Genomic DNA, 26,326 nt, shown 5'->3' with positions numbered 1-26,326 from the left:
TTATTTTTAGACATTTATTTTTTTTTTCCCCTCAAAGCAGCAGAAAGCATCTACCTTGGATGAAGCTGGTTGTCCAAGTTGCAATCAGCAGGCTTACAAAAGGGTTCAAATGTTAGAAGCAGTTTGTTCTAGTACACTCTGACTAGGTTCCAGATGTGAAAGAGAAAAGCATTAGCCAGCCTCTGGAAAGAACATGAGCAAAGGGAATCCAGATGCTAAAGGCTATCCATCAGAGGAGAAAGCTGAAGCTATTGCCACAACTGGAACATAAGGGTGAGAGAAGAGTTAGCCCTGTGCTCGTCTTAGCAGCTACAGACCAAAGCAATAGGTACTGTCAGTAGCAGATGACAGTGATGCCACACATCACTTGGGGCCAGACCAGAGGCTTGAACCTATACATTGCAAATGCAGGCCAGTACTGGTCTCCAGCCAGCAAGTCAGCAGCTCTATTCTGAAAAAGTGCAGTACATCACACATCACGAGGCCAGTCAGCTTTCTGAGTTCCTTTGAGAAAAAGGCAGATTCCAGGATACTTCCTCCTCCTCTGCATTTTTAAAAATTTCACTGTCTTTCCACAGGGCCCATGGCACTGAGCCAATTTGTAAAAGAAATGGAAACAGAAGGGCAAACTCTTTGTAGCATCCTGGGGATTTCTCCTTAGCGTCAACTTAGATTTTAATAGTATTGCCTTTGTTTAGACAGAATAAGAACAAAGAATAGGACTAGGATTGCCTCCTCTTTATGCAAATATCTCCCCTGATGTTTTACAGCAGAACTCCACCACACAGGGGACTCATACATTAAATTGAAAGTCTGAATCTCTAGGGGGTACCATTATTGCCTTAGGATCTATTGGTTGAGATTTCTGTTTTGTTTTGTGTTGGAAACCAGGTGAAGAGTCCACACTGATGCCTTCTGGGTAAGATGGAGAGGCAGAATTATTGAGCAATAAGGGTGTAAGAAAGGGGAAATTAAGCAAGAGCGGAAAGTAGATGCAAGATGATGACTGTCTTTTTGGCAACCAGAAAAGCAAAGAGCCACTGGCTCAGCTAAAAAGCTCTAAGGACCACAGCACCTAGAATCTCAGGACGGGCACACTGGTAAATTCTTCCTATGGCCAGAGGAACTTCAATTTTCTTTCTGGTTGTATACCTCACCTCTTGGGACAGCCACTAAGGAAGCAAGATGCTTTGGTTTATGTATGGCATACGTGTGTGTGTGTGTGTGTGCGCGCGCGCGTGTGAGCGCGTACGCACACGCGCACATGTGGCTGCTGGGGCCCACAGAGTCCAGAGGTGTTGGTTTCCCTTGGTGCTGGGATTAGGTAGTTGTGAGATGCCTGGCATGTGTGCTGAGAATCAAACTCTGGAAAAGCAGTTTGTGCTCTTCAGCCATGAGCCGTCTCCCTAGCCCTACTGTATGGAATCTTAACCATAAGGCACACTGCGCTACTCTAGAGGGTGGGGAGCCGCAATCTTGATGAGTCTCTCTGAGGCAGGTCTAGACTGTACTGACTGCAGCTTCCCCTGTGGAGAATCCAGTGGAGGACCTGCTGAAATTGGTGAGCCAGGGTCTGATGAGGACACATAGAAATGTGGCAGTTCAACTCAGACTTGGACTTTTTTTCCCCCCCTTAATCACCCCTCAACAAGGTAAGGACCCAAGAGACAATCCATATCAAATGTGGTAAACTGAGTACAATCAAAGTACCCATTTTTTTTAAAAGTTCTGCATTAAGATGTGAATTATTTGGGAAGAGGAACTTTAGCTAAGAAATATGCACCACCAGATTGACCTTTGGTGCATCTTTTGTTGATGACTGATGGAGGAGGGCCCAGTTCACTGTGGGTGGTACTACTCCCTGGGTGGGGTGGGTGTACAAGAAAGCAAGCTGAGCAAGCCAACAAGCAGCATCTTCTTTGGTCTCTGGCTCAGTTCCTGTCTCCAGGTTCCACCTTGATTTCCTTCCCTCTCAGTTAACGGGCTGTGACTAGAATTTGTGAGAGCCGAATAACCCTCTTCTCCCGGACTGGCTTTCAGTCATGATGTTTTTATCACAGTAATAGAAAACCCTAACCAGGAGAGGTACTCATTTAATTTCTGATCTTTTCCTAATTAGAAGACAATTAATGGCCTGCCCGGTCCCCTACAATCGCCTTAATCAATTTAGCTTTTGGATGTGAGTTATCCAGCTGCTTTTACTTGTTCAGTAACTGGAAAGTTCTTCAGAAGGCAGTGACCTGTGGCAGAAGCAGTAGCATCAGGGAGGTTGATTATTTCTCTACTGCCTATCCTGGTAGTAGGTTTAACACAAAACACCTTCCGCAGTCCAGCGCTTCCCTGGGTCATGGCTGAGCCTTTATCTGGTCACATCCTTGCTTAGCTGCGTTTATGGAGCTGTTGATACTTGCTTACAGGGCACATGTGGGACCACCCTGAACCCTTGCTCACACATTCCCTCTCAGTTTGCATCCCCAGACGTAAAGCCTAAGACTTGGATGGGAGGCCATCGCCTGAAAGGATCCACACGTGTCTCTGTGCCTACAAGGACCATTTTCCAGTTTAGCTTCTAATCATGTGTGAAATGATGCTGGGTGGGAGTAAATTATAAAACCCTCCACAGTAGTATTCTGTAAAAGAAGGAATATAGTCAGAGTGGGAGAGTGAGCTTGTGGTTTTTCCTTTCTTTTTTTTTTTCTTTTTTTTTTTCTTTTTTTTTTTTTTCTTTTCCTGTAGTGAGGATGCTGTAAAATCACAGGAGAAAAACAGACAAAGGAAATCACCACGGGCAACAAAGTAGACAGCAGGCACCTTGTCAAGCACATAGAAGTGGGATACAATGGAAGAAGACTCCATCAGGAGTGTAGAGTGTGTGCCAATGTAAAACCTAGGACTTCTTAAAAAGAGTGACCTCTCCCTCTTTAAATCATGTCAATAGTGCCGACGGCACACTAAATGTTTGCGGAAAGCCATTTCCGTGCACTTCTGCTCCCGCATGCTCCTTGAATAATTTAACAGAATGCTATGTAATAGAATGTTAATTCTGCAGAAAGATGAGAACAAACAGAATTTCTGCAGCAAGGAAGCTGAGTAGGATGCATGTTTAGGAAAGGCTAAATAAAAGCAAAATTACAGAAATGGAGAATTTAAAACCTCTGTTCTCTGATGCAGTATAAGAGGGATAAATGGAAAAAGCCAGAAAGCAAACTGTAGAATCCCCAACGTGAATAAAGTCTCTTGAAGGCAGAGATTCCCGGTTATGTGCAAGCAGTCAGCATTGAAGATGTGAGATATGACATTACAGGCGTGGGTAGCACAAGAAAGAAGACTCAGAGAAACATCAGACAGCAGTTCCCATGTTCAGAGCAAAGCCTCTCTTCGCCCTCCCCAAAAACCTAGACCACAAGTGGATTCCTCTAAGTTTACAAAATTTAGAATTTAATTGCCTATATAACTTTCTTAAAAACAAGTTCAACTACTTTCTTGTAATGCAAGATGTAAGGATTTCAACTGAAGCAACAAACAATCTCAAATCTTACAAATAAGGTATCGCAGAGAAGGCTCATCAACATGTGGAGGATGTGGAGGCATGCCGCACTGACATAGGATGCTCCACGTGATTCCTTGCATTTATCACCCAACTCTGTGAATTTCATCCTATGCTGGTCAGAAGCACTGCACAAAAATACAACTATGGTAGCCTCTCGGTGATAGTTCCAACACACTTCATTTCCCAGGGGAAGTTTAGTCACTCCATTTTAATCCCTGTCTCCTTCCTTCAGATCGGGAAGTAGGAAGCTCCTCCTTGTATCCCCATATCTAACTGAATATCAAAATCAAAGATTTGAGGTCCAGAGCAGGCATCAAACCAATCTGAAAAAGACTCATTCATAGTTGCGTATATGACTTTGAACTTCTATCCGGTGATGCTCTATGATATATGACTTCCAGCAAGCATCCTGCCTATGTACACCTGGATTAGTGACTTCCTGTCCTTAGGATTTAATGCTGCTGCTAACCTGACTGCCTGGTATATAAGAAAAGAAAAACTACCTGGCAAAGCTAGGTGAATCACTTCTAAAGTACAGTGGTTATCATGTTTGCTTTGTGCCAGTGAGACTTCTCTAGCACTCAGGGTCAGTTCTGCCAAATAACTTTTGTTTATAAAGCATTGTGTCTGAAGCCCTGAATTGTATACACTATCCATTCCTAAGTTAGAGTCAGAAAACATTAAGATTGTAAGACACAAGAACAAATACCTCAAATTTATTCTGATCTCCTACAAAACAGGACTAAGTTTTTGTCACGTAGCAAATTTGACATCTTTTGGACCACTAAAACCATAAAAGCTGATCACCTATGGGTCATAAACTACACGGATGTGTCAGACAGCCCTTAATCTCAGAAAGTTCAGTCTAGTACCGAAAGACAGGTGGATTATGAAATAAATAAATCACAGTACAGAAACATGAGCAGTAGTAAGAGCTCTCATGAGATGCTATTAAACACTGGAGCCTGCTGGGGTAGGGTACTTAGAAAAGGCTTTCAAGGCAACAGCTTGAAGAACGAGGAGAAACCGGCCCAGAAGGGAAAATAGGGAAAAGAGGGGGAGATTAGATATTCTAACAGAAAACGGAGCTAAGCTGCAGCCACATTGCAACATAAATCTTAAGTGCTATGACCAAGCAACTACATGGAATAGAAAGTGTTGGAAAGAGGTAGAACGGATGTATCCTGATTATTTTTAGAACTCATACTAAGCACATGTGTGCTAATCATGAAGTCAGACTTTATTTCAGAAAGAGTACACCAGTACAACTGTAATGGTTAACAAAAGGAGCCAGTCTGTGGCTAAGAAGGCAGCAGGAAATCATTCCAAAGCAGCTCATCAGTGTGAAGGGGATGAACTCTCTAAGGACGGTGTGAAATGCACCGCTTCCATTCCTTCTCTGCCCACAGAATTCCTCTGCCCAGTCCCATGAAGGACGTGATCAATTCCAGCTAAGTGGAGAACTGAGGTGTTCAGGAAAGGTAGCTGAGATAGCCAGGACTGGCTCAAGGCAGGATTTGGAGTCCTCCAAAGTTTGATAGCTGGTGGCCACACTGAAGTGAAGCTGAGTTGTGCGAGGTGTAAGCCAGCCAGAAATTCTCTAGTTCCTTGAAAACTGGCCGCCAACAGAACTGCATATTTGACTCCTGAGTGTGGCACCATAACCACAATGCCTGTGTGTCCACCCTTTCCTATTCTTGACTTTGAGTCTAATGGAAATGATAAAGTATATTCAATAAAGTATGTTCAATGTCTTCTACTGTTTTATTCCCTGATAAACTTCGGAAATCAATTTAAAAAACAACAGCCACCATCTGAAGATTGAGAAGAAAGAAAAGTCCATAGGAGGATGTCTGCTGTAGCTTGCTGCTTTCCTCCCTGTCTCTACCGTCTAAACATCGATTTGATGCCTAGAGGGCAGTACTCATCTAGCAGGTATGTGAGAAGCAAAATAGTTAAATGTCACAGAGATGGATGAAGGGACAGAATAATGAGATCTACATGTTTAACTTCTGAGTTCCTCCTCCTACTTGTTCTGAATCCCCTACTCCTGAACTGTTAATTAAGCAGTAGATTTAAATTACCTTGAAATGAGTCTTCGGATGTCTCCAGGTATTTAGAAGTGACACCGAATTAAAACAATCAGTGAAGAAAAACAGCTGAAGCTTTTTCTTATTTTTCTAATAAAGTACAGAAGAAAGCAATCTCTCGCCTTATCTTAGCAAAATGCCACAAGAAGTCCTATTATCTTTTACCAGAGTAAAGAGGCATTCATGTGCTTGGTAATAGTACAAGTAACATTTAATTTGAAGCTACAAACATTAGATATGAGCCATTGGAATTTTATAGCTAGCTGGATGCACCTTATGTTGTGTATAGAAGGTTTCTAACAGAAAAAGCACATTTACTTTAAAATTCCTCTTTCCTTTTAGTATCAACATTAAAACGAAAATACTGACTTTCACATGAAGCATCGTTTTACAAACGTGAGAGATTTCCGCTCCACCAGAAAAGGGTTTGTCTGCCTATTTGACTCTCCAGGAAATCGTGCTTCCTTATTTATTTCAAACAAAAATGGAAAGAAATAAATCCTTGTTTTCAAGGGGATTATAAAAATAAGCCTATAAAACAGTAAAGAAACTTCAAGGTAAATACCTGAGAAATAACGAAGCTGACATTTTTACACTATAACTGTTTGTACTTCAAGGCCATAGAGTTAGTGCTGAGTCAGCTAAGACATTAAGAGGGGCAAGAGAAAAGATTTAATTTGGCATATAGGCTTTTACTTTTTGAAAAATTTAAGTTTTACTCATTCTGGCATACATATATGTTCAGTCATACAAATTAAGTCCCCCAGTGCACCTACCTAGTCAAGCTCTACCCAGATCCATTGGGTTCTAAGGTTAGAGATGCCCTGGAATTGTCTGGTCATAGTAAAGATGCTACAAACTCAGGCAAGGGGATGTGAAAGATGAGAAATCAACCAGTGGTGCATAACACATAGGAGAAGAAGTTCCTATGAGTGAGGCATCTCACGGCCTGTGTATTAACAATGAAGTCTAGGCCTGGCATAATTTATTGCCAAAAGATGATTGTTTCTCTTGTGGTGGCTTCCAGCCTCTTACTATTGAAAGATCAAATGTTACCCACTTCAAACAATATAAAATTCCCCATCTCTTTCTCAAGCAAACCCAACTTCTGATAAGTCCTCTGAATCTTTATCTTAGCCCCTAATCTCATCTCTCCATAAATCTTCCTGTTTTCCAACAAGAATTCTCATTTAAAAGACTTTCCTATACCTGCAAACACACAGCAAACATTTGTTGGCACTATTGTTCCTTCTATGTATTATCCTAATTCCACTACTTTTAGCTTCTGAGCTTTTTCTGGGATGATATCTTGTTGTTAGAGAAGCTAACAGTCCATGAGTCCATTTGCAGAAACAGCAACAAATTCACATTATTGCACTCACCCAAAGAAACAGATTAACCAATGACTTTTATTTCACACCAGTCACTATTGTATGTTACCCTTTGGAGACTCTAAGTACCATGATGTAACAACAAGAGATTCTGGCTCAGGCAGTGGTGATCCACATGTTTAACCCAAACACTTGGGAGGCAGAGGCAGGTAGATCTTTGTGAGTTCCCGACCAACCTGGTCTACAAAGGAAGTTCCAGGGCAGCCAAGGCTGTTACACAGAAAAAGAAAGAAAGGGAGGGAGGGAGGGAGGGAGGGAGGGAGGGAGATAGAAAAGAAAAGAAAAGAAAAGAAAAGAAAAGAAAAGAAAAGAGAAACTTTGCCTGACCTCTTATAGTCCCTCAGAGCAGCCTGGCAACTGTGCCCAGAGACAAGGGAGTCATTCTGCTTGGACATCTTGGCTGATTAAAGGGCTGGGTGCCCTGTCTGATGATGTTCAGCCTACCTAGGCCATGTGAATTATTCTACTGTGAAGATGACATTATTAATGGCAGCACTAAAAAACATAGGATTGTTAGGTACCATCTGAGCAATTTCCATACCAACAAATTTGAAATTTTAAATGAAATAACTTTCTGAATACATATATCTACATAATTGTACTATGGAGATATTAAAAACTCGAGCAGGCCAATAACAAGTTATTAAATTGAATCAGTAATAAAATATATCCACAAAAAAAGCCTGGGACCTTTTTCTAAATTTTATTTTATTTATTTTATTAACATTTTTTATTTATTTTTATACACTTATCACAGTTTCCCTTCCCTCCTCTCCTCCTTCCCATTCACTCTTCTCCCATCCTCACTCAGAAAGGGGCAGGCCTCCCTTGGGTTTGAACAAAGCATGGCACATCAAGTTGAGGCAGCTCCTCCCCCTACATCAATGCTAAGTAAGTAATCCAGCATGGGGAACAGGTTCCCAAAAGCCAGCTAAGCACCAGGGACAGATCCTGATCTATAGCTTGAAGCCTTACAAACAGATCAAGTGTCACACACATACAGAGGGCCTAATCTGGTCCCATGCATGCTCCCTAACTGTTGGGACTGGTAAATTTTGCTAAACTATTCAAAAAGAATTAAGACAAGGTTATAAACTATTCCAAAAACAAACAAGCAAACAAAAAAGCAGTGTAAAGAACGGAATTTCCCCAAACTCGTCCAATGAAGGCAATACTACCTTGATAACAAAACCAGATAAGAATAAGGATACAACAAAATATAGAGAACTATCGAAAACCTGAATCCCTAGGATATATAGACTTAAAATTCTCAACTAAAAACTAGCACAGTAAAAAGAGCATAAACCAAGATCAAGGAGGATTTATTAAAGTGATATAAGGATGGTTCACTGTACATAAATCAAAAGATGCCATACATGACTTTAAAAAAGCATAAGATAATTTCAATATATACAGATGTTGTACTCATAAAGTCTAACACTCTGTCCTGATAAGAACACTCAATGAATTATGTGTGGAAGAAATGCACCATGACAAAAAGCTACATGGCAAACCCTTAGCCATATGTCTACTGTCACCATTTTATCAATGTAGTAGAAATCTTAGCCACAGAATCAGGCAAGAGGAATAAGTAAAAGGCACCCAGATAGGAAAGTATTATCTCTGTTTAGAGATGCCATGGTTTTATAGATAGGAAATTCTAACAAATCCACTAAGGAAATCTAACAAAACAGGTAAGTGAGACTCCCTTGGAGAAAGTAGTTTTTCTGTCTTAAGTGATTATTAATTAGAGGTAGCTTTTAATTTTAAAAAGGGGATGAGAGCTTGTGTCTATTTCCCCATCTCAGTTCTGGGACTCCATCTTATTTGAACCTATGCAGACCCAATTATGCTGTCACAATCTCTATGAGTTCCATATGAGCATCAGTCTGTTGTGTCTGGAGGATACTGTTTTCTTGGTATCTCCATCCCCTCTGACTCTTAAAAGTTTTCCACTTACTCTTCTTGAGCACTGAGGAGAGGGATCTGATGAAGACATACCATTTAAGACTGAATGATGCAAGATTTCTCACTCTCTGAAATAGTTCTTTTTTGTTTTTAAAGATTTATTTATTTATTAAGTATACAGGCCAGAAGAGGGCACCAGATCTCATTACAGGTGGCTGTGAGCCACCATGTGGTTGAGAGCCACCATGTGGTTGCTGGGAATTGAACTCACGACCATTGGAAGAGCAGACAGTGCTCTTAACCACTGAGCCATCTCTCCAGCCCTGAATTAGTTCTTAAAAGTTTTCCACTTACTCTTCTTGAGCACTGAGGAGAGGGATCTGATGAAGACATACCATTTAAGACTGAATGATGCAAGATTTCTCACTCTCTGAAATAGTTCAGGTGTTGGTTCTATATCAGTCAGTTCCCAACTTCTATACGAGAAAGCTTCTCTGTTAATAAGTGAGTGAAATATTGATCCATGGGTATAGAAGAATGTTGTTAAGAGTCATTGTATCACTATGTTCCATTAGCAGAAAAAAAAACAATATTTGATTTTGCCCTAAGTCCACTGCCTTTCTAGGCTCAGATTCTTGGCAGCCAAAGCAGTGTCAGGCATGGGTTCCATCTCATGGAGGGAGCTTTAAATCCAATTAGACAGTGGTTGGTTGCTCCTTCAACATTTGCCCCACTACTACATCACCACATCAAGCAAGCATGTCAGAGAAAGGGTTTACCTTTCTCTTCTGGAAGTGTGCAGTAACTTTCAATACCATAAGTACTATTCAGTAAGGGTGAAGAACCTAGGTAGTCAACAGCTTGACATCTACATGGTCAGTGGGTCATGTAGGTGTTTGTAATATTTTATTGAGTATTTTTACATTTATGTTCATAAGGAAAATTGATCTGTAATTCTCTTTCTTTGTTGGGTCTACATGAGGGTTTCTTATCAGAATAACTGTGACCTCATAAAAATGAATTAGGCAATATTTCTTCTGTTTCTATTTTGTAAAATAATTTGAGGGGTGTTGGTGTTAACTCTTCATTGAATGTATGATAGAATTCTGCACTAAAACCTTCTGGACCTGGAATATTTTTTTTCTTTTTTTCTTTTGGTTTGACACTTTTAATACTTGCTTCTATTTCACTAGGGGTTATAGTTCTATTTAGAATTTTGGTATCCTCTTGGTAGATTTTTTTTCTTTTGATGAATATGCAGTATTCTTCTGACAGGTTGGGTTTGAAGAGTATTTTGTCAGGTATTAAAATGGCTACACCTGTTTTCTTCTTGTGTCCATTTTTTTGGAATATCTTTTTTCATCCCTTTACCCTGAGGTGATGTCTATCCTTGAAGGTAAGGTGTGTTTCTTAGATGCAGCAACAAGATGGATCTTATTTTCAAATCCAGTTTATTAGGCTGTGTCTTTCTATGAAGAATTGAGGGCAATGATGTTGAGAGTTATCAATGAATAGTGTTTATTGATTCCCGAGGTTTTATTGTTATAGTGTGGATTTTTTTCCCTACCGGACCCCTTTGATTTGCTTGTTGACGATTATATATTCTTTGTGTTTTCTTGGATGTTGTTAATTTCTGCAGATGAAGTTTTCCTTCTAGCATCATCTGAAGAGCTGAAGTGCTAAATAAATACTGCATAAATATGGTTTTATCAAGAAATATTTTCTTTCTCCATCCATTGTGATTGGTAGTTTTGCTGGTTATGGTAGTCTGAGATGACATTTGTGTTTTCTTAGAATTTCTCCAACATTTGTTCAGGCTCTTCTGGCTTTTAGAGTTTCCATTGAGAAGTCAGGTGTTGTTATTATAATGCAGCGGTTCTCAGCCTTCTTAATTCTGTGACCTTCTAACACAGTTTTTCATACTGTGGTGACCCTCAATCATAAAATTATTTTTGTTGCTACTTCATAACTGTAATTTTGTTACTGTTACAAATTATAATTTAAACATGTGTTTTCAGATGCTCTTAGCCAACCTCTGTGAAAGGGTTGTTTGACCCTGGGGTCATAACCCACTCATTGAAAGCCACTGTTCTAATTGATCTGCCTTTAGATGTTTCTTGGTCTCTTTCCTTGTAGCTTTTGGTATATTTTCTTTATTTTTTATGTTTACGGTTTTAATTTTTATATACCAAAGGGACTTCCTTTTCTGATCCTGACTATTTAGTGTTCTGTAAGCTTCTTTTATCTACTTTGAGAGGGTACCTCCTTCTTTAGGTTAGAACATTTTTCTATCATTTTATTAAAAATATTTTCTCTGCCTCTAACATAGGTTTCTTTTCCTTCCTCTATTTCTATTATTCACAAATCTGGTCTTTTCATAGTGTCCCAGATTTCTTGGATACTGCGTGCCTAAATTGCTTTTGATTTAACATTCTTTTTGACTGAAGTGTCTATTTCTTCTAGCTTGTTATTAAACACCTGAGATTTCTTTTTCCATCTCTTCCCTCTTCCTCCCATTGTGGCCACTAGGGATCCTGTAGAGAGTGTTTATTGGTATTAGGGGCTGACACAAGTGGATTCTGGGTGAGGGAGGACAGCAAGGTTTAGCAGAGTCCCCAGGGATGGAGGGAAGAAAAGAAAAAGGGCAGGCCCTTACAAACAGGAGACTGGAGAGATTGAAATGGTGGAGAGGAAGGAAAGTGGAAATTGTCTACCTGAGTCCAGGTCAGGTTTGTCCACTTAGGATCCCAGTAAAGTTAGTTGTGGTATTCTAACATATGAAAGCAAGTCCTGTGAAGGATACTTTTCTTCCTACCAATCCTGAGGACACTTTGAAAGTTTCTAGCTACAGAACAGACAATGCCAAAGACATCCTTAAACCACAAGAGAGATATCCAGCCATTCCTTCATATTTTGGTGGATTTTGTTTGGTTTTGTATTTGTCTTGAAGGAAACAATTGGTATAACAAGAAAATCAAGATAAATGAAATAATTAGCATGAACAATGTTTACTAGAAGATTCTACCTACTAGGAACACCTACAGATTTTTTTCTTTATGTTCTTTATTCCATTTTGGATATTTTAGCCTTTTAGAGTTCTAAACAAAGTATAATATTTAACTATAAGCAATTTATAAATGCATTGTATATAGTATCAATATGTATTTTAAGCATAATCATGTGTCATATTAAAATTACCATTTTATAGTCAAAGACAAGTATTTAAAGGCACTAAATAACTTGTTGAAGGTCATACTTGGCAAATGTCAGTGGGGACTTTGAATTTCACCAGGCTCATGAATTTTGAGATTTCTGTTAGCTATTCTGCTAAGAAATCTTAAACTGAAAGCATGATTCATCACCCTAGAATTATTCCCCTGAGAACCAATCATCAACAAGTAAATGTTTCTTTTGTGAGTCATAACCCTTTTCTGAGTCTTGGTCCTGGTTCCAAGAATTTATTTAGTTTTGGCAAGTGCTGGGTGGTGATTGTGAAATCCTATGTTGCTTTTCAGTCATAGCTTGTCTTAGACCTCAGGGAAGAGGTCAGTGAGTACAGCAGTTCCAAATCGCCTCTCTTTCATTTGCTCAGCTTTCTCCTGGTAGGATAAGTATATATATTCCATTAATTATTCATGGAAGCCACTTTCCTTTACAAAAATGTTCCAGTTTAGATGATGAACTTCATGATTATCTTATCATCATATCGCTGTTGACTGCTCAAACATTTAGAGTCCCGCCCAAGGAAGTAGGGGCCATTTCTTCATGCCTAGTCACCTTGCCTTAAAGTCAGTCTTTCTTCCCCAATTTTCATTTCTTTCTGAGAAGGATCTTAGCTAATTACAGTTGTGTCCTACTATTCCATCTGAGGATAAATTAATAACTCAGGCACAGCAGTCATAGCAACCTATCCCTATGCGCAGTAAGCTAAGTGATGCAAAAGAAGCCACACCACTGCTGAACCTTAACCAAGATCTACTTACGCAGCAGCAATAATTCCTACTAAACAAAAGAAAGTTCTACACAGAAAGGGAAGAAGTGACCACCAGGGCTTAAGGCGACTGATTGTTGGAAAGCAGGTGATTGCATGAATGAGCAAATGTGCTGTCTAAAACACATGCTCTCCTGACTTGGGTCCATACATTTTCATTCAGTTCTATCAGCTACACTGGTGTCTTTGCATATATGCTAATAAAACCCTTTCTGTCTTATTTAATTTGAATTCAGTTTCTATAACTTGCAGATAAAAATATTCTGACACTTCCTATCACCCAATTCACCCGTCAATGATTTATAAAAAGATATGAAAAATGCAAATATTGCCCCATTTCCAACTTAGAAGAATGTCAAAGAGACATATATAGAAAGATGCATGCTTACAGGCTCGTGTCATTAGTCCAAGCGACATATATGGATAGATGTACAGCTACAGACTGGGTTTCATTTATCCAAAAGGCTTCATGCATTAACTGTTTTCTATTCTTTCTTATTTTGGAATATTAACATGTATATAGTAAGATATCTTACATACACACATATCCTGAATGTAATCTTATATAATGCTTTTAATAACTTTGTACTTGAAACAAAGTTTCACGAGGCAACTGTTTCTGCTTGTGGCATCATTGCTATTGTTTAAAGACTTTGGTTTTAGAATATTTCATTTCAGAATTTTTGGTTGGACATGTTTAACCTAGCACACTTTTTTCACATGCATATACTTATATACATGTGCATTTGCTATTCTCTTGTGGGAAATACACCAGGTAACAGTCACTTAAATCTCAGATAATGACATGGACTAATTTTAATTTTTCTGAAAAATAAATCAGCAATATTTATCAAACACTTTTAAGACTGTAAAGTCCTTTTTTTCTGTGGTGGTTTTAATGAGAAGGCTTATATATTTGAAGGCTTAGTCACCAGTGACTGGAACTGTTTAAGATCACTGGAAGATTTAGAAGGTATGGCCTTGGTAGAGTGCATGCTGTCTTATTGGAGGAAGCATATCACTAGGGATGAGCTTTGAGGTCTCAAAAGGCCAGGACCAGTATCTCTCTCTTTCTCTCTGCTTGCTATCTGTGGATGAGGATGTAAAACTCTCAGCTACTGCCCCAGCACCCTGCCTTTCTGCCTGCCACCACACTTCCTGCCATGATGATAACGCACTAACCTTCTGAAGCTGTAAGTCAAACCCCAGTTACATGTTTTCTTTTTATAAGAGTTGCCTTGGTCATGGTGTCTCTTCACAGCAAAAGAACAGTACAAGACAGTATCATTTAAGGTAGGTTTAGTGACAAAAGAACAGGTTACAAAAAAGTGTGAACATTATGCAAAAGGGAGGGAGTTTCAAGGGGCGAGAGAGATTGGAAGAGTGGAAAGACCTGTGTCTTCTTAGATTAAACAACAACAACTCTGCAACTGAACAAGGATCAACTAAGTATCAAAACCAGCAGAGACCCAGGCAGTCCAGGAATGTCAGCAGTAAGAACACTAGAGACTAGTAGAAGTCTAGCCCACTGGGCTCCAATCAACTTCTACTCTGATGGGTCTTTCTTCTACTTTCCAGCTTTTTTATAGAGACCAATATTTGGTTATACATTTCTGTCCTTGGGAAAGGAAACCACGGCTAATACACCAACTGGTTAGGAGAGGAAGAGAGAAGATAACAAAGACAAAAGCTGCAGCTTATTCAAATCTCTGTGTAGTACTTTTGACTGCCCAATCCACACTCATTCCTCTCTCTCTCTCTCTCTCTCTCTCTCTCTCTCTCTCTCTCTCCCCCCCCCACCCCTCTCTCTCTTTCTCTCTCTTACTGTCTTTCTCTCTCACAAAGCTTTCTCATCTAACAATAATAAATACTCTGAAAAAAAGTGGCAAGCTTCCCTTCACAATGGGAAGTGGAAGCTCCACAGGGCTACTGCATCAAGAATCAAAGCCTGTTTTGCAAGCTGCCACTGTTCATGGAGGTCAGTGCTTCTCAAACTGCCTGTAGGAAAGGGGCAATAACATTTGTTCCTAATATGCCATAGGTGAAATCACTGGAGAAATGCAATAAAAGTGAATTGGTAAAAATTAAATTAAAGGGGCATCCTCTTCAAACCTCAAGTTATTATCACACACAGTAAGTACAATGTCACGGTAACATTGCAATACTCCGTTTCTGTGCACTGGTGCTAGCCTATTAACTGTTACCTTACTTTGACTTGCATTGCTCCAGATGATACCCATTGATGTCCCAGCTCTGCTTAATATAGTTCAAGAGACACCCTGTACCACCACCACTCTCTGTAGAATTTGGAGACAAAAGATAGCATTTGTTTTAAGCTATAATACAGCTAGCAAGAAAACAGCCTTCATTTTTCTGTCTGAGGGATGGTTTAGGCATAAATATCTTTCCCCTTGCCTTACTGACTCTGTGATTACTAACTTTTGCCACCCCTCAGCCGTCTCCCCACTGGAGTATACTCCCTGTGCTTTGGTGTTTGATCTCTGTCAATTCTAAGTGGCTTTGCCCATAGGAGGAAAAGGAGACCCCTATGAACCCTTGTCACTGAGCAGACGAGGAAGTGAAAAAGATCTACTACATATCATGTTTCTCCCAAATATATTTGTACTTCCCCTTATTAGACAAGCTCAGTCACCACAGATAGGACAGAATTCCTTCTTCTGCCACTTTTCTCCAACCTCAAAGAGCCCGAGTGGCTCATTTTGTCTTCCAATTCAGAAGAATCAAACTATTCCATGGTTTCTCCCTTGGGCACTAATGAGCAATGAGTGACACTATAAGAAGCAGTCGGATAAGATTTTACAAAGGAGTTAATGAGTTGGAAGTGTTTGGCACATCATTGCCCCTTCCACTCCATGTCTTCTAGCTACAAGACACAGCACATTATTTTGAGGCCAGAGTCAGATTCTCACTTGCATTCTGCAAATTGCTGTGTTTTCAGGTAAAGGATGCCCTGTGAGTTTCTAGGACTTGGGATTAGAGACCATTTGACCCAGTCATGAGGCTATCACGTTCATCAATAGAGAAGATGAAACAACTAATTACTCTTGAATTTGCTCATCAGCTTCATTCTTTAAACAAGAAACTTCCTTCACAACCAGTTTGGTTGGAATAATAAGATGGAGTATGAAGTGTTTGGAAGAAAGTCTGGGGCTGACAGGTCTGGAAGAAGCATAGCCAAGAGAAAGAGAGAAAATGGAATGCCGTTCCCTTTCTTGGTTGGAGTGGTTAAACACAACACAGCATAGAGCTGACGGTGATGCTGAATCAGAGATTTAGGCAGGTCCTGAAGGTAGGCAGATGGCACACTCATATATGGTTGTAGCCTTGTCTGCTTTGATAACAAGAAGGTTATCTATGGAGTATGCCTAAAGCCTCTCATCCTACTCCAGTGTCTGCATCTTCCATGCTCCATTTCATTGTCAGGAAAACCCAACTTTGAAGGAGGCTCTCAGATGTGTGCAGGAGCCTCTACACAGTTGGGTTGATCTAGTATCTGTGACATACTTGTTCAGTGGCCTCCAAGGCTATCTTATACTCTGGATCCATTCTCAGTGACCCACGGTTTCAGGTTTTTTTCTTCAGTCCTCTAGTCAGTTTTTTTTTTTGTTTCCTTGAGTGGCAGGTGCCAGAATGGATACTGATCCTGTCTTTATGATCTTTCCACCAAGAAAAAAATGAAGTGAGATGCAATGTTCAATATCCCATCTACTTGGAAGTTTTCCTCCATCATTTATGGTCCTCCAGAGGTAACCCTGCCAAGAGTAGGGTGGCTGTGAAGACACTACTCAGTACTGATGATGTCTGGTTTCCTGTGCCTTATTTTATTTTTATTGCTCATCATTATTGTGTGTGTGTGTAGGTAATGGAGGGATGTCTTGGATACTGTTTTATTGCTGTGAAAGGACACCATGACTAAGGCAACTCAAAGGAGAAAGCATTTAATTGGGGGCTTGCTTACAGATTCAGGGGGTTTGTACATGACCATCACGGCAGGGAGTCTAACACCAGGCAGGCAGACATGGTACTGGAGCAGCAGCTGAGAGCTCACATACTGTACATCCTGATCCACAGACAGGAGGGAGAGAGAGAGAGAGAGAGAGAGAGAGAGAGAGAGAGAGACAGAGAGAGAGACAGAGAGAGAGACAGAGAGAGAGACAGAGAGAGAGAACGAACTGGGAATGGCTTGCTTGGGCTTCTGAAACTTCAAAGTCTATCGCTAGTGACACACTTCTTTCAACAAGGCCTCACCTTGTTGGGGGAGGCTGCTCGTTTTTTTCCTAGCCTCTCAGATCTGAAAGAATCACTCAGAAACTATATTATTTGCAATAATATTTGGCCAATAACCTAAGCATGTTGCTAGTTAGCTCTTATATCTTTGGTTAACCCATTTCTATTATTTTATATTTTACCATAAGGCTCGTGGCCTACTGACAAGGTTCTAGCTGGCAGCTTGCGTCTTTCTCCTCTGGTGGCTTCATGGAAGCTCCCTAACTCTGCCTACTCTCTCCTCTTCTATCTGTTTGGAACTTCTGCCTTACCCTGTTCTGCTAAGGCACTCACCAAAACAGATTTATTCATTAACTAATAAAATCAACACATAGACAGAAGGACTTTCCACACCAACACCTCTTAATCCTTTCTAAATAGTCTACCAACTGAGAATCAAACATCCAAATATATGAGCTTATAGGAGCCACTCTCAATCAATCTACCACATTCTGCTCCCTGACCACCATAGGCTTTTGGCCATATCATAATACAAAATACATTCAATCCAACTCCAAAAGTTCCCATAGTCTTTCAGTCCTAATACCATTTCAAAACCCAGCATCCTTTCTGAGACTCAAGGCAATCTTTTAGCTGTAACCCTCTGTAAAAATCAAAAAGAAAATTGCATACTTCCAATATATAATGGTGCAGAATACACATTCCCACACCCAAAGTGGACAAAGGGAGTGTAGTGAGGAAATGCTGGACCAAAGCAAAAACGAAACTCTAAATTCTGTATCTATGCTCTGTGTCTTCCACTCCTTCCAGGTTTGCTGACTACAACATACTTCTTCCTCTAGGGCTGGTTCCATGTCTTATCTGCAGCTTTCCCTGAGAGGTATCCTATGGCTCTAGCATTGCCAACATCTTGGAGCCTTCAATGCAATCCAGGCTTCACCTTCACAGCTTCATGAAATGGCCTCTCCAGGCCCTCATACAAAGGCTCCCCCACCACATGTCTGACTTTGGTGGCTTTCCCTAAGTGCTGAGAAAAATTCCACAACCTCCTTATACCCCCTAATTCTCCCTTAGCAGTCCACTGACAGGGAACCAAACATTGAAATATATGAGCCTATGGGGGCCGTTTTCATCTAAGCCCCCACAAGCAATGTCAGAGGACAGTTCTTTCCTTCTACCCTATGTGAGTTCCCAGGGATTGAACTCAAGTTACTTAGTTTGTAAAGCAAATGCTTCCTCTCTGAGTCATCCTGTCGGTCCCATACCCTGCTTTTTCAAAGCAGCTCTTCACAGAGCCATAACAACTTGTGAGGAAGGATCACAAACATGGTAGTCTCAGTGGGCATGAAACCAACACACTCATAAAACTTATTATTTGATGGAGTTCTGCCAGGGAAATGTATCTTTGTCCTTCCTTCCTTTGCTGTGGTTCTGTATTCCTTACCATGGAACTTAAAATTCAAGTACCTTCTTGATTCAGAATCTGAATCAGCAAGGTTTCTAAAAATAATAGCCCAGCAAAAGGTAGCAGCTTTTCTCCAAAATCTGAGCGAGTGTGTCACAATTGTGCTAATGGCATTTGCCAGAGGCATTTTCCAGCATTTGGATCTGCCTTAGTCATTGCATAAACTTGCTCTATTAAGGAGATAACATATGGAATAACAATTTCATTAAGAATCAACACCAGACTAATTAATTATACATTGAGAAGGTTTTCTTTTTCTACTAGTCCTACTAGGGCCCTAACTTCCCTGAAGTAACCTGACCTCTGAAATCTGATAGAATTATTTCTAGCTTGAAAGTGACTTCCACATGTGCCTAGTGTTGCAGCAAAACAATTTCTTCTGAGTATGGGATGACCACTGAAACCACTGAAACCAGTAAATTCATTGGTTTCCCACGCAACACACAATCAATGCCCTACTGACTTAGGAAGACACATGAGAAATTAGCAAAACCAAAGATAGGTCTAAGTGGACCAGTTTTATAGCTCGTGCTATAAAAGTGAGGTTGTTTCATTTGGGGGCGGAGCATCTACAGAAGAAATCCTAAAACAACCATCTTCTACATGGTGTCCAGTAGCACACCTCCCTGGTGAATGCGGTCTGCCATATGAGTCTGGGGATACCCTCAAAATTCCAGATGGACTAGGCAATGCATTGCAGTCCCTGAAAGTAACACATACAAAATGAGGTTATAAGGAAGTTCTTGTGGCAAGTTGTGAAGCCTTTGCTGTGAGTGATAAAACACACATGATGCTGTGCTTTCTGCCCAGGGGGAGCTGTCCTGAATAAGAAAGAGATGTGTGGAAGAATCTTCCTTATTAGCCCTGATTTACTAGGAAAAATAAGGTCAGAGGAAGAATGAGATGCAGGTACTTATACTTGCAGCTAGGGGCAGGGCATCAGGGTAAGGAGGCACTAAAAACTGTGTTGATTAAGCCCCCCCCCTGAGATTCAAACACCTGGGCACATTGGGGCAAATCAGTAAATGGGACAGCACTGAGGAGATGAAATAAACATAATGGTCCCAAGAGAGGCAATGTTTAAAGTCCAATATCCCAGGTCAGACACGATAGTAAAAAGAGAAGTTAAGTCAGCGACGATGCCATGTGCCTGTCATAGCACTCAGGATGGTGAGGCAAGATTGTTTTAAGGTGAAGGACAATCTGGGCTCCAGAGGGAGTTTCTGTCTCAAAAGCATACTTTAATTTAGTGGAAAATTCAGGACTATTTAAGGTTTTAGTGGCTTTATTGAGTTTCATGGTAGGACATGATTTTTTTTTTTCATGAGGTAGGATTAGCTTTGGAGCACCTAAGTGAGTGAAGTCATCATTTAAATTGGATTTGTGAAGTACTAAAACTTTTAAGAGGGGCTGAGGAAAGGGTAAATAGACAAAGGGGCTTGTCTGGGTCACTTGAAAGGAACGGGCAAAATTTATATCATGCAGGATTTGCTGGAGAAAATGATGACAGAGAACCAGAACCTGTGCTTGTGCTTGAGAAGACAGCAAACTTTTGCTCCCCTATTGTTTCCTTTGTTCCAGAGCTATTTAAAAGCACATGGCATGTGTACTTGAAGTTAGAACAGTATCTTGTCTTCAAAGAACTCTTCTTCATTACCAATAAAGTACAAACAAGCTCTCTCACTTTCTTTTCAATTAACATGTTGGTTGATATCTCTCTCTTTCTGTCTCTCTCTGTGTGTCTCTCTCTGTCTCTGTCTAGCTAGCTAGCTCTCTCATCATTCCTTACCTCTATAGGATAAAATCTTGGGATAGCAGACCACAACTATCACAAAAGAAGGAGTTTCCATAGTTTGTAATAGCTAGCCCCAGTTTCTTCTTTAACTAAGTGGTCTGTGTGTCTACCTGTGAAGATCAGGAAGGATGATTGGTGGGCCCAGGGTGAATTTCCTTTGAGTTGCTGGCCAGGCAGACCCCATGAAATTTGCTAGAGTAGTGCCCATAGTGAGTATGCTGTATGCTGTAGTGCCATAACATACTCTGCAGGCTGATCACCAAGGGTCCAGTCTAGCTCTGAATCCCATATGTTCCTCTGTGAGTGTGCAAGCTAATATGTGCCTGCTGGTGTAATAGTGGCATTACTGTTATAGGTAAAAGCAAGTTACTTTTGGATTGTACTTAAGTCCTGCTCTATAGAAGAGAGCCCATGTTTCATATACTTGAGGGTAAAGCTTGTGATTGTGAAATCATAAGTCCCCTTGAGAAGGCTATAATACTGTTTTTGTTTAAAAAAAAGGGTTCGCCTAATTCTCTTCTGAACATTTATATTCGCAACCAAAGATGACTGTTGTTGCCTATAATAATGAAAGAAAACCTCCTTGGCAGTTGTTGATACTTCAGACACTTTAGCTGCTGAGAACAAGTGTCTTTTACTGTGGTTTATTCTGTCATGCTCTTGCTTATATATACTGCTTGGGTGGCACAGTGACCCAGTATGTGTTACATATGCATACTCTCCCCCTCTCCTACTACCCTCTCTTCCCCCTTTGATACACACACACACACACACACACACACACACACACACTATCCAAGACTATGGGAACATAATGGAAAAGGGAGCAGAACTAATGTATGAGCCAGAAGAGGGTGAAGCAGTGTAGTGGAGCTGTTTCCACTGGGCATGACATGACTATTGGATGATGAGACTGGATCACCATGGTGGAGAGACTAAGGTAACGCCATGTCGCCCTGACTCCATTCTGCATCTGCTTCTACACTTCTCAGCCCTCTACCCACCTCCCTATTAACAGCCACATCTGTTTGGACAACTCTGGGTTTTCCACGACCTTGACTATGTTCTGGCTGCATTAACTGAAATAATTAATGTTTGTACAATTTAAGAATAAACAAAAATAACAGCTAATAGTATAAATCTTTTAATTAATGATTCTGTATCTGAATAACTATGTTCTGCCAAAACAGATCTTACAATGTTACTCTGATCCTCATTTAAGATTGATGTAAATGTGGTCTGTGAGGTCTTCTGGCTTTAAAAATGCTGTGCCCTGAGCTTCTCCAACAAGAATCTTTCTAAGGCACTATCCAATAATAAACTCTTACACTCTTAATTGGCTTAATACGTGTGGTACTCTGTAATTTCAGGTGTGGTTCATTTGAGTGGTATATAGAATATCAAGGCTTACATCGTGGTAACAAAATAAGCAAAGCAATACAATGATGACTAAGCCCATGGTAGTGGTAATAATGAGGTTATTCCATAGTAGCAGGGATGAGCATCACTAAACTCTTCCTTGGGATTCCATCCACCATCCCCACCTGCCTGTCCCAACCATGCATGTCCTTGGGAGTTGCTACAGTACATAGGAGATGGGCAGTTAATTAGGGACTGGGAGGCTAGTGGTGCAGCTTTCATGAGTTATCACCCATGCTAAGGTGGACCTTTCAGTGATACAGCTGCTTCTAAGCCACCCTGTATTCCTGCACATAACCCCAATAGATTCCTTGGCTCACCAAGCTGGACTTGAATGGAACCTTTCTTTCGTCTGTCATTAGCCTATCAGGAGCACACAGCCATTTCTTTATGTATCCCCAGGAAGAGGCACACTACAGCTGGGTTTCTTGTCATTGTCTGCTGGTTTTTCAGCTTTTCGAGCCTATTTCCCTACATTAAGCTCCCTCTATTAAACATACTTGATGTGAATGATATTTTTCTGAATACACTGGGTATCAACCATCCCATTTTCACTAGTACCCATGGGTCCATAATTAAGGCTTTTCTCTGATTACATGTCTATTCTTGCCAACTTTCTGAGTCCCCAAATTGGTACCTTGCATTTTTTATATGTATAGAAATGTGGTATATTAGGAAAGCCAGGGGGCAGCAATTTGTTTGCTCTTCAAACTAGTAGATTAAAATAATGCTACATTCTAGGCTGTTTTCAAAGCATAGAAGGATGGACATATGGATATTTATACCTTTTTCCTTTCTAATTTTTTGTTTTGGCTATGATACAACTTTGATGACACTTGGAGAATAAAAATTTTTTGTTTAATTTTCCAAAGTGAAGATAAATAAACACAGGCTTTAAAGATGGGCTCTAATTAATCCCAGAAGCTCCTATATTTAGTTAGAGCCAGAGATTTCTGCTTCTTTGGGTTATTTCCTAAGCACTGTATACAGAACTGTCTTTGGATTCATGGCCGTAGCCATCTGGAGTCTGCGGTGTTTTGTCTTTGGCATGACACTGATCTATGCTACTTTAGAATCCATTAAATTGTATGGCTGACTCACCTGTAGTCCTGGCCTTGGAAGTGGAGTAATGTGCATTTCAAAGGATTCTGCAGCCTGCTTTAGCAATCTGTCTCATCAGAACGAATATTCCTGTGGTCCAGGAAGCAGAATAGAAACAAAGGTGGTTGAAACACACATAAATGAACACGCACATGCTCACGCCCACACGCGCGTGCACACACACACACACAAACATAAAAAAGAAAATAGAGCAGAAATTGTGATACTCCACTTTTATGATTATTTCATCTGTTTCCCTCTATAGTTACACTCTTTTGATGAACAATCCTATGTGGAGACCCACACAACAAGGACCAAGAGCCAAAGTTTCAGAGCAGTTCATATGAATGGCTTGGAAGCAGTTTCTTCAACAGCTTCAGCTACCACATCCTTGGCCACACCTTAACTGAAACATCACAAAAGACACTGTACTTTTGGCAGACTCTACCCTTCAGGGCATAATTGTCATGCAGCAGTAGATAGCCGTGTTAATCAACTTCCATCACCCATGACTAAATACTTAGGAAAACCAACTTGACAACTTGAAAAGAGGAAGATTTATTTTGCCTTCTGATCGTAATGAGTTCCGATCAAGGCCACTTGTCCATATTGTTTTTGGGACTGTGGCAAGAGGCGTGCCTCACTCATTTCAAGTTCATAGTCTTTTAAGTATGTTTGAACCTGCTAGAACATTTTGTCTCTCTCCCCAACTCAGCAAAGAATAAATTCACATTGATATGCACTATAGTCAAGCTAAACACAGCAATTTGTTCATCTTCTCCATCTCGATATCTGTGATTAAGCTGGTTTGCATCTGATTTCTGCCACTCTCAATGAAGGTTCTGCCTGGTAAATAGTCTCTGCAGAATCAGCCTTGTGTCTCACTCCTTAATTTTCTCCTTTTATGGTCTCTTTCTCTCCAAGGTCAAGTTGACTGGTTCTAAATCACATGTTAGGCCACACCTCTGTTTCTTTGGGTACAAAAAAATGTGTTTTGTTCATCTGTGCTTCTAAAAGAGCTCCTGTGGCATTTTCTCCCGGGGAAGACTTACCTGAAAATACAGCCTTTTGACTAAGTGATCTGCATTTGTTCCAGGGTAAATTTCCTCTACAGTGTATGTGTTTGCTTCAAAACTTAGCTAATCAAACACCCTCTGGGTACTGAGCCAACCATCCAAACTGAAGCAGCCTGAGCAGTCATTGAGGAAAGCAACACAGTAAACAAATGTCACACATGAATCCAGCAAACATTTCCAAGTTCTGAGATGCAGTCTCCCCATACTTGTTGCTCTCGGTGCAAAAGAGTTTTTGGCAGCATCACTCAACCCCAAAGCCTCCCTCCTCCCAATTAGGAACAGGAGCACACTGGGCTTTTTTCCAGTGAGTCCCTTTCCCCACATCACAGACATTATTTCATTCTCTCTTAAGAAACCATTGTTGTTTGAGTCTGAAATGTCTCCTACTGGTTAATGACTTGAATGCATAATACCCAGCTTATGGCTCTATCTTATTTTATTTTTACATTTGTTATTGAAGTGTGTGTGTGTGTGTGTGTGTGTGCATGCAAGCGTGCGTGTGCATGTACATGTGTACATGTCTGTGGGCCATGGCTCACAAGTGGAGGTCAGAGGACAACTTGCAGGAATCAGTACTCTTTTTCTATCATGTGGGTCCCAAGGGTTGAAACTGTCAAGGTTGGTAGCTGGCTCCTTTGCTGGATGAGCCATCTCTTCAGGCCTTCTGGTGCTGTTTTAATGGGTGCAGCACTTTCAATAAGTAAGGCCTAGAGGGTGGGAGCAGCTCACTAGGAATAGGGCTCTGAAGGTGATAACTGGCCCTGCTTCAGCCTCTCTTCATTGATTCTTGGTCCACTGAGATGTAAATAAGACACACCTGTAAGCTCCCACCATCACGAGACGGAGCTTCTCTGCCATGCCTTGCTAGATACAAGGGACTGCAACCCTCTGAAACCATGAACCAACAAAGCCTCTCCTTCTTTTAGTTGTTTCTCTCGGGTGCTCTGCTCACAGTGACCCAGTAGTTACACAAGTGACATGGAGATAATACATTTAAACCTTATAATCATTAGACAAAATAAATAAAATAAAATTTCCCTCCTAACTGCCCCCTGTAATGTAATGCTAAATTTTACCATTCCACAGGATAATTTGTTGTCCTAATTCTAAATTGACTGTGATAGCAATGTATTATACCCACCCAATTTCCTTTTCATTTTCTAATTAGCATATAAACTATGGGCTTTCTTAGGACATTTTTGTACATGGTTAGTTTTAGTTGATCAACTCCCTCATCTCGCCCTGTTCTCTCTCCCCTCTTAGACCCTCCAGGATTATCCCTTGCCCTTCCACATCACAAGTGTTCTGATGCCCTATATATTACTCTTCTGAATAGCTTTGGCCTGTATCTCATGAACATCTGTTGATAGGAATGTTTACCAGTGCAACCACAGTAGGAGTCGATATGGAAACTAAGATTCAAAGTGTCATATGATCTAGCTAGCCCACTCCGAGGTTTATATGCAAAGGAATGTACACCGCAGCACAGAGATACATGTGTTTGTATTTCATAGGACAGGATGGAATCAGTCTAGATGTTTGTATCAACAATAAAGAGGTCATCAAAATGTCATTCACATATACAACGAAATTTCATTCAGTCATAAAGAAAATCAAGTATACTGAGACTAGAAAATTTGCGGGAAAGTGGATGAGATTGGAAAGTCTTGTATTAAGTGAGGTAACCCAGGCTCAGAAGGATAAACACTGCATGTGCTCTAATGTGAGGATCCAAGCTTCTAATTTTTGTATGTGTGTGTTTATGTGGAAATGAGTGTGACTAGGAGTCACTATACAGATTCAGTCCTTTAGTTAGCCTGGTGACCATTCTCAAAACTTGCCCCTGAAAGAAGAAACCAAATAATTCTAACAGCATTGTCTTCTAGTCATGCACATCCAGAAAAGCCAGGAATATAACCAAGTTCAGGAGAACTGGCATAGATATTAGATGTTCTTCTACCATAACAACTAAAATCAGATGGATGGATTTGAAGCCCAAGTTTTTCCATGACCAAAAGGCATGATTCCCCTCTGCCTCAGCTTCACATCTGAAGTCCTGGAAGGGTTATATAACCACCACAGATTATAACCACCTTGGAGCAGATTCATTGCTCCAAGGGTTGTCTTAATGATGTTTGAAAAGCAACTAAAATGTATATCTATGTATCAAATCGATATCTATATGAATCATACTGAACTTGATTGCTTTCCTCCCAACTCACTACAGGGGATACTTTGTGAGCTTTGGCATAATTCAGAAACGGCCATTATCATCTCACCTTGAGCATGTTA

General features: G+C 40.4%; 1 protein-coding gene across 11 annotated transcripts in view; it reads right to left on the bottom strand.

The window, feature by feature from the left end:
* The window catches only part of Hhla2 (HERV-H LTR-associating 2), a 78,327-nt gene that overhangs the window by 26,076 nt on the left and 25,925 nt on the right, over nt 1–26,326 (bottom strand). For 6 of the 11 annotated variants that reach the window (XM_041673444.1, XM_041673443.1, XM_041673453.1 and 3 more), the window contains one exon: nt 22,959–23,048. The exons of the other annotated variants lie outside the window; for them this stretch is intronic. The gene's annotated coding sequence lies outside the window, so the exon portion shown is untranslated. The remainder of the gene's footprint in view (nt 1–22,958; nt 23,049–26,326) is intronic. 11 annotated transcript variants of the gene reach the window in all.

Source organism: Microtus oregoni, unplaced genomic scaffold, assembly GCF_018167655.1.
Source record: "Microtus oregoni isolate MIOR12 unplaced genomic scaffold, Mior012 000023F_ref0000262, whole genome shotgun sequence".
Lineage (NCBI taxonomy): Eukaryota > Metazoa > Chordata > Mammalia > Rodentia > Cricetidae > Microtus > Microtus oregoni.
Note: the sequence above shows the minus strand (reverse complement) of the source record. Positions and strands in the feature narration are given on the sequence as shown.